Source organism: Macaca thibetana, chromosome 7 (genome assembly GCF_024542745.1).
Source record: "Macaca thibetana thibetana isolate TM-01 chromosome 7, ASM2454274v1, whole genome shotgun sequence".
In the NCBI taxonomy this organism is placed as follows: Eukaryota; Metazoa; Chordata; class Mammalia; order Primates; family Cercopithecidae; genus Macaca; species Macaca thibetana.
Window position 1 is genome coordinate 26392572 of NC_065584.1, and position 9606 is coordinate 26402177.

A 9606-nucleotide genomic window follows, 5' to 3' on the forward strand; every position below is an offset into this window, starting at 1 on the left:
TAGTGATCATAAACTGACAAATTAACAAATGACCTGTTTAATTATCCTATTTAAATTTATCATAGATATAATTTAGTCAATTAAAGATAGGTTGGCTGGACCCCGTGGCTCATGCCTGTAATCCCAGCACTTTGGGAGGCTGAAGTGGGTGGATTACGAGATCAAGAGATCGAGACCATCCTGGCCAACATGGTGAAACCCCATCTCTACTAAAAATACAAAATTAGCTGGGCGTGGTAGTGCATACCTGTAATCCCAGCTACTCGGGTGGTTGAGGCAGGAGAATCGCTTGAACCTGGGAGGCGGAGGTTGCAGTGAGCCAAGATCACGCCACTGCACTCCAGCCTGGGCAACAAGAGCGAAATCCCATCTCAAAAAAAAAAAAAAGGTTTATTTGCATTCCAATTTTGTGCCTGATTCTGAGAAAACAAATAAAAATGATTACAATCCTTAAGGTTTTCTTGGAGATACATACATAAACATATAAGTGAGAAATACAAATGAGCACATAATCAAATAATAAGTTTGCATTATGTTCCTGACATATTGTCAGTGCTTAACAAATACTTGTTCAATTGATTGATGAATCCAGATTACTAATGTCAACATAACTTGCATGGGAAAAAATCAGTATGGACTAAAACACTTGGGAAATTTTCACAGGAAAGATGGCCGTCAGCTGAGACCTGGAGGTGGGGTAAAATTTGGCTCAGCCATGAGAAGGGAATGTAGGGTGGGGGAAAAAAAGAGTAAAAGTGGTATGTTGGGCTAGCAGGAGATCAGATTGACCTGGGTGAAGGATTCATGAACATCCAGAGATAAAACTGATGGTTAAGCCAAGCTATGGTAGGGATGTATCCAGCCTCAGGTGGAACTCAATCTACTAAATGCAATGAAGCAATTTTTGAATCTTGGCAGTAAAGCATTATTCTAGAAAAACTAGTCTGTCAATACCATGCTGAGCATTTTGGACTTTAGGAAAAGATTAAAGGCAAGGAAAATAATTTATAGCTTTTTTGGAGTAAACAAGGCAAAAAATAAACAAAGCTTTGTGTTTTATTTAGTTCAAAGCAACCGGAAATATTTTATTGTAAAATACAATCATGTACAAGGGAGAACTCAGACCAGGTCAGTGGCCTCCTGCTTTCAAGAGATCTCTGTCATTAGCAGAACACGGAGAAGAGTCTAGCCTAGTCAGTACCAGATCACATAGTATCAGGTACACAAAAGAGATACTAGCCAAATAAGAGCATAATATTAAGTTGGATATTCTGGAGACTATTCTCCTTCCCACTATTCTTCTATCCTTACCTGTCCAGAGTCCCCTTGAACAAGTTGTGAGAACTAATTACCTAGGTTCCCCATTGTCACAAGGCTTTGGTCTTCTAGGGTCCCCTTTTCCTTTAATATCCCAGGATAATAACTATCTGAGTAGCTGACTGAAGCCAGGCATGCACCCCAGTGTTCCTCAGGATTTGGGTAGGGCAAGTTGAGGGCCAGAGGAAGTAAAGATGAGAGTTTAAATGTCCCCAGTGTTATTTGTCCCTTCTCTTTCCAAACTCCTCTCATCTCCTCCTTGATTTCCTCCAACTATCACCTCTCTCTTCCTTGATCTGGGGCAGATTTCGCTCTTCCCCAGATTTAATAATATTAGCTAACATTTACATAACGCATACACTCCGGGGCAGCCACTGGCACTAAGTATTTAAGGCATATTATTTAGTAAAGGTAGCTCCCTCTCCATTCTGCAAGGCACTAATAATTCAAGGCTGTGGGTATAACAGATACTTACTGAAGATTAGCAATCACTGATGAACATCTACAGCACAAAAATAAGAATGAATTTTAAACTGATTATCATGGTTTGCACCAATTGCTGAGGGCCACACCCAACGCGAGCCTCGCGGATCTTTGGGCAGCACATTTGCTCCTCCTCTGCTCCAGGATGATCGGCCAGAAGACCCAGAGACCCTCTACTTCTTCTCCTAAGCCTCACCAGGGAGCGACATTCCCACAGTCCCAAGCCAGGCATGCGGCCCTCACCACTGAGCCGGGAACAGTTGTTCCACATCCAGACAATTAAGGCTGCGGCGCTACTCAGGCTCGCGGCCCACACCATGCCTGTGGTCTTTGGTGAGAGCTGGAAGAAACACCTCAATGGAGAGTTCGGAAAACTGTATTCTATAAAACGAATGGGATTTGTTGCAGAAGAAAGAAAACATTACACTGTTTATCCTCCCCAACACTAAGTCTTCACCTGGACCCAGATATGTGACATAGGAGGTGTTAAGGTTGTCATCCTGGGATAGGACCCATATCACAGACCCCATCAAGCCCACGATGCTGCTTTAGTGTCTAAACACCTGTGCGACCTCTGCCTAGTTTGGAAAACATTTATGAAGAGCTGCCTACAGACAGATGGTTTGGATCATCCTGGCCATGCAGATTTATCTGGGTGGGCCAAAAAAGGTGTTCTATTCCCTGTCTTCACTGTGCAGACCCATCAAGCCAATTCTCCTAAGAGAGGCTGGGAGCATTTGCCAATGCAGTTGTGTCCTGGCTAAATCCAAACTAAATGGCCTTGTCTTCTTGCTGTGGGCTCTTATACTCAGGAGGAGGGCAGTGCCATTGATAGGAGGTGGCACTATGCACTGCGGGTGGCTTCTCTCTTCTGGTTGTTGGTGTATAGAGAGTTCTTTGGATGCAGACACTTATTCCAGGACCAATGAGCTGCTGCAGAAGTCCAGCAAGAAGTTCACAGACTAGAAGGAGCTGTGATCCTCAACTAAGGGGTGGTCTGTCTCCACTCGTGGTTTTTGAGAAGCTGCTGTTAAAGTATTTGTCATTTACGAAGTCGAATTGAACATTTCTGAATTAACCCGTAAGTACTTTGCATAAGGGGGCAAAGCTTCCATTAAAGCAGCCGTGAAGCAGGCTGTCCAGGAATGGCAGCTTCAGCCAGCCAGACACAGCAAAGGCGCCTCTTTGACCAAATGTCTTTCTCTGCACCATGGCTTCAGCCCAAAATACGCAAACTTCTCAGAAGACAGGTGAGGTCAAATATTCACTTGGCTCTCTTTACCACCTTTAGTTTTATGTTTAAGCGGGGAGATTGCACTTGTTGGTACAGCCCTAGTATTGTACCTGCTGCTACTAGGTTTTGCCTGGTTAGACTTCCAGTTACAAGGTGTTGGGGTGCTTTTGCTTAGAAAGGAACCCTTTTCAATGGCCAGGCACGGTGGCTCACGCCTGTAATCACAGCACTTCGGGAGGCCAAGGCGGGCGGATCACGAGGTCAGGAGATCGAGACCATCCTGGCTAACACAGTGAAACCCCATCTCTACTAAAAAAAAAAAAAAAAAAAAAAAAAAAAAAAAAAAAATACAAAAAATGTAGCCGGGCGTGGTGGCGGGCACCTCTAGTCCCAACTACGCGGGAGGCTGAGGCAGGAGAATGGCGTGAACCCGGTAGGCGGAGCTTGCAGTGAGCCGAGATGGCGCCACTGCACTCCAGCCTGGGTGACAGAGCGAGACTCCATCTCAAAAAAAAGAAAGAAAGGAACTCTTTCCCCAGCCTGGCTGGCATTCCAGTCCCAGCCCAGCACACTGCCCACTTGATCATTCAAGGAGCCCTCAGGTCCTCCATAAAGGAAGCATGAGGATGTTCTGCAGGTTTCCAGAAATCTAGCCCAGAAATTGGTGCTCAATTTCCTAATTGTAGGGGAGGTGAAGTTTCCTAAGGAAAAGTCCGTGGTATGAGCCTTAACAGATAGGGGCTGAGAAAAGTGACCTGGGTCTTGTTATTCTTCGGTTGTTTTACGGAATAAGCAGTGGAATTTGAACAAGGAAGAGGAGAAAAGGGATTTTTCTTAAATGTGGGGGTGAGCTTCTCCTAGAGTAATCTTGAGTTGGAGTTTTTAAGGAAGCACGAACTGCCAAATGCTGTTTTTTGTGGACTGCAATCACTTTGGGATATTTTTTCGGCAACACTGGAAAGTTTTAGTTTTTTTAAAAAAATACGCAAATATGTACATATTTTCGCAATTTGTTTTTTATCTTATTTTATTTTTTTGAGACAGAGTCTCTCTCTGTTGCCCAGGTTGGAGTGCAGTGGTGTGATCTCGGCTCACTGCAACCTCTGCCTCCCAGGTTCAAGCAATTCTCCTGCCTCAGCCTCCCAAGTAGCTGGGATTACAGGTGCACACTACCATGCCCGGCTAATTTTTTGTATTTTTAGTAGAGACAGGGTTTCACCATGTTGGCCAGGCTGGTCTTGAACCCCTGACCTCAGGTGATCCGTCCACCTCGGCCTCCCAACATGCTGGGATTACAGGCGTGAGCCACTGCCCCCAGCCTCCAATTTGTTTTTTAGGAGACAGTCTTTATTGTTCCTGCACCTCCATCCTTGATCTTGTTACTGATGCTATTTTGCTGTTAGCTGGGTTAGAGTTAACCGTGTGCTAGTTTGGTAACAAAAGACTGTTGAAGTTTTTTTTTTTTTAACTGAATATGAGACATTACTCTTTCTACTATTTCTAAAAATGTTTTCAAGACAGAGTCTTGCTCTGTCACCCAGGATGCAGTGAAGTGGCATGATCACAGCTCACTTCAGCCTTGACCTCCTGGGCTCAAGTAACCCTGCCACCTCAGACTCCCCAGGAGATGGGACTACAGATGACACCTGGCTAATTTTAATTTTTATTATGGTAGAGATGGGGATCTCACTATGTTCCCAGGCTGGTCTCAAACTCCTGGGCTCAAGCAGTCGTCCCACCTTGGCCTCCCAAAGTACTGGGACTACAGAGGCAAGCCACCATGCCCAGCCCCATTCCTCCTCCTCAAGTTCATTGACCATACCTTACAGAGAAAATCCCTGTCAAACATCTTTCTGCTTTGGCCCTAGCCTGAGTAAATGGGCTAACTCCTCAAGTTCCAGATCATTGTCTCTTTAACTGCCAGAGGAAAACTGAAAACTCTTCTGGAAATCTCTTTAATGGGGATTAAATTCTAAAGTTAACACTATTGAAAATAACATAAATTGCCCATAAAGTAGACTAACGGAGTCTTCCTTAATGAAAGTTGCTCTGTTTATTAGTATATTCTCACAATGCCATAAAGAACTACCTGAGGTGAGGCGCAGTGGCTCACACCTGTAATCCCAGTACTTTGGGAGGCTGAGGCGGGTGGATCGCTTGAGGCCAGGAGTTCAAGACCAGCCTGGCCAACATGGTGAAACCCCATCTCTACTAAAAATACAAAAATTAGCTGGGTGTGGTGGCACATGCCTGTAATCCCAGCTACTCAGGAGGCTGAGGCACAAGAATCACTTGAACCCAGGAGGCAGAGATTGCAGTGAGCCGAGATCATACCACTGCACTCCAGCCTGGGTGAGAGTGAGACTCTGTCTCAAAAAATAGAACCACCTGAGACTGGGTAATTTATAAAGAAAAAAGGTTTAATTGACTTGCAGTTCAGCAGACTGTATGGAAGCATGGCTGGGAGGCCTCAGGAAACTTATAATTATGGCAGAAGGCAAAGAGGAAGCAAGCATGTCTTAGCATGGTAGAGCAGGAGAGAGCACTAAGCGGGAAGTGCTACACGCTTTGAAACAAGCAAATCTTGTGATAACTCACTCACTATCATGAGAATAGCAAGGGGAAAATACCCCCACCATGATCCAATCACCTCCCATGAGGCCCCTCCTCCAACACTGAAGATCATAATTCAACATGAGATATGGGTGGGGACACAAGAGCCAAACCTTATCGCTCTATGGCCCTCAATTAATTTTTCAGTTTCTTCCTTGATATTGACAGAGTCATCACCAACCAAGATCCCAGCCACCTGAACAATGTGTTCCAGTTCTTGGTTAGTGTGGGGAAGTGAGTAAAATGACTCCCACAATTATTCTGAGTTTTACCAACATGAATTGACTGTTTCTGAGTTGACATCATCCTTTACAGACCCACTGAGTGGAATGGCAGACCAAATAACTTGATTGGAGGTAAAATAAGTCTCCATTATACGCCACCTTTATTATGCAAAGTAATTTTTAGTTCATTCCATCTTATCCCGTCATGGACCCATTGAAGAATTTTTACAAACAGAAGAGAAGTCTGCCTTAAATCTCCAAAAAAGAGCTAACAAAAACTCACAATTTTCTTAGCAGTCCCAAAAGTTACAGATAAAATTTTCAGAAAGCATTAAGGTCAAAATACCTATACTTTCCTGCCCTGCCACAGTCTAGGTCAACGGACAGGAACAAGATATTCTCCACCTATGGAGAGCAAACCCAATGGGTCATGACATTCTCTCCCCTCTTCCTCTCCCTTCCTTTACCCTCTCTCTTGTCTCTTCTCTTCTTCACTAACAGGCATGAAGTCCTGAGAGCCTAGATTAAGCTGGTGGCAACAGCAGAGAAAGGGACATACCTTAGAGATCTGAAACAGTCCCCAATTCTATCTGCCAAGGTCGACTGCTTTTCACCCACACTCCTATTGCATATCTCACTGGTTGCCTTTAATACTTGTGTGCTGCTTTTTAATGTTTTATATTTATTAGATTTGCCCTCCTGATTAAAAAAGCAATAGTTAATTAAGAGAACTGGCTTTCTCAGTGTGTGGCAAAGTACACCAAAAATAATATGAATCAGCAAACACAAATCAATGTGCAATTAAAAATGACTGAAATTTAATTTTGCATTCTAATAAAACTTTCTTGTAATCGCTTGAAGTCAATCCCCTGCTTCCATTACTGGGGATCTGCAGTCTGGAAAGTCTTCTCCTTACTGTTGCTTTTCTTTCTCTTTGCAACTCCAAGGTTAGTGCTGTCAGGATTGCTGCAAGCATGTTTCCTTCTAATTTGCTGGCTGTAAAAAATCTATCCTCGGCCGGGCGCGGTGGCTCAAGCCTGTAATCCCAGCACTTTGGGAGGCCCAGACGGGCGGATCACGAGGTCAGGAGATCGAGACCATCCTGGCTAACACGGTGAAACCCCGTCTCTACTAAAAATACAAGAAAATTAGCTGGGCGAGGTGGCGGGCGCCTGTAGTCCCAGCTACTCGGGAGGCTGAGGCAGGAGAATGGCGTGAACCCGGGGAGGCGGAGCTTGCAGTGAGCCGAGATCGCGCCACTGCACTCCAGCCTGGGGCACAGAGCAAGACTCCGTCTCAAAAAAAAAAAAAAAAAAAAAAAAAAAAAAAAAAAAAAAAAATCTATCCTCTTTTACTCAGTACACTTCTGTAAGGAGAACTAGGAAAAACACCAAAGTACTTTTCCCCATTCTTACTCGGTTCCTTAATGCAACAGTTCTGACACCAACTCTAGAAATAGAAAAAAACAATACAAGACGTATTTTTCCTGTTCTCTACTCTCACACAGTCACTCAGCACTTCTGGCACCAGGTGTGTGGGAGTTTTTCACCACAAATCAAGCAATTCTGCAGTGAATTCTGCAGCAGATTCTCCAGTGGACAGCAGCCGGGTGTCCTCCAGTTCACGATCCACCTGGAGTGAACAGACAATTCTGACACTATCTAATTGGAAATAGCATCAGATCTCACAGGTTGAGGGGCTTAGTCCCCAACATTGCTCTCCACTTCAGATGCCATGGATCGTGGCCTGTGCTTGTTTCTGACTAACTGGTTATAAATAGGGGTTTTTAGTACTCCTTGCTGGGTTTCAATTAATTTCCTAGAGCAGCTCACAACCCAGAAAAACACTATTTTCTCATGTTCTATAAAGAATATTACAAAGGATACAGATAAATAACCCAATGGAAGAGATGTATGGGCAAAGTGTAGAAGAAGGAGGGGAGAGCGTCCATTCCCCTACAGAAACCTCTGTATGTTCAGCTATCTAGAAGCTCTCTGAATCCAGTCCTTTTAGGTTTTTATGGGAATTTCATCATGCAGGCATGATTGATTAAATCGTTGGCCTTTGGTGATCAACTCAACCTTCAGCCCCTCTTCTCTCCCTCTGAGATTGGGGTATTAGGCTGAAAGTCTCAACCTTCTAATCATGTCTCAGTCTTTCCAGTAACCAGACCCCACCCTGAAGCTATCTAGGGGCCCCCAGCCACCAGTCATATCGTTAGCATCTAAAAGATACCCTTATCAGTCCAGAGATTCTAAGGGTTTTAGAAGCTGTATGTCAGGAAACAGGAAGAAGGCCCAATATTTATTTTACAATATCACAACTTCTAATAAGGGAATGACAATTGCAATGAAAAAGAAAAGTTCCGGCGTAAAGGAAGAATGTAGGAACTTAGGGACCAGACTGAATGGTGGAACAAAGGAGAAAGAATCCATGATTCAGAAATGCGGAACCTGGTCATGCTTATCCTATAAGTAGCCTATCAGAAGCCCTAATGTTTTCCTGAAAAAGTTTTTGCTAACAAAATACCAAATAAAAAGTTCTATACCAATATATCCTTTCCTAAGATTTTTAAATTATGAACTTGATGAGTACCCAAGACATTAGTCTGCTGCTCAGTTTAGGAAAAGCTAACAAGAAAGTCTATGATTTGTCAATAAAAACATTTAAAACAATTAAAAGCTGCATAGCCAAAGAAAAATAAGAGAAAAACCCCGAGACACCCCACAAAGGTAAACACTTACTTCTTCTTCTTTTTTTGTTTTGTTTTGTTTTGTTTTGTTTTTTGAGATGGAGTCTCATTCTGCTGCCCAGGCTGGAGTGCACTGGTATGATCTCGGCTCACTGCAATCCCCGCCTTCTGGGTTCAAGCGATTCTCCTGCCTCAGCCTCCCAATTACAAGCACGCGCCACCATGCCCAGCTAATTTTTGTATTTTTAGTAGAGACGGGGTTTCACCATGTTAGCCAGGATCTCAATCTCTTGACCTTGTGATCTGCCCGTCTTGGCCTCTCAAAGTGCTGGGATTACAGGCGTGAGCCACCGCACTTGGCCAACACTTACTTCTAAATGAAAGAAAGGACCTCATTTCTACTCAAGGTCCTTGACCCCTTTCCATAAATATTCAAGTAATGGGATTTCTACTTTCAGGTAGACAATGCGTCCATTAAGGAATGTTCTCTGTGGCAAGGCAGCATGGTCAAATGGGGGATCAAATTTTGAAGGCAATGTTTTTTCTCATTTCTGCAAACCAGAATTGAGTTAGGAAAAGCTAACAAGAAAGTCTAAGGCTTGTCAATAAAAACATTTTGAAAAAATTGAAAGCTGCACAACCAAAGAAAAATAAGAGCAAAACTCCAGGACATGCCACAAAGGTGAAGACACTTCTAAATGAATGCAAGGACCTCACTAAACTCAAGGTCCTTGACCCCTTTCCAAAAATATTCAAGTAATAGGATTTATATTTGCAGATAGACAGTGCTTCCATTGGGGAATGTTCTCTGAGGCAAGGCGGCATGGTCAAATAGGGATGGAATTTTGAAGGCAATGCTTTTCTCATCTCTGCAACCCAGAATTGAGTTATCTGTGCTCTGAGACTTTTTCTTTATAAACCATTTAATGCTTCAATGATGGCAAAGCTAACTCAGCTTCCCAATGGTGTTGTCTCTGGAATTCCACCTCAGACAAGAGAGAACTAGGAACAGCAGTAACTGATATATACAAAATACAAAATAC

The 9606-nt window shown here is 43.5% G+C and overlaps 1 pseudogene; it reads left to right on the forward strand.

Annotated features, from left to right (window-relative positions):
- The first annotated feature begins 13 nt into the window (after positions 1–13).
- LOC126959486 (uracil-DNA glycosylase-like) lies at positions 14–3453 on the forward strand (annotated as a pseudogene).
- Positions 3454–9606: the final 6153 nt, after the last annotated feature.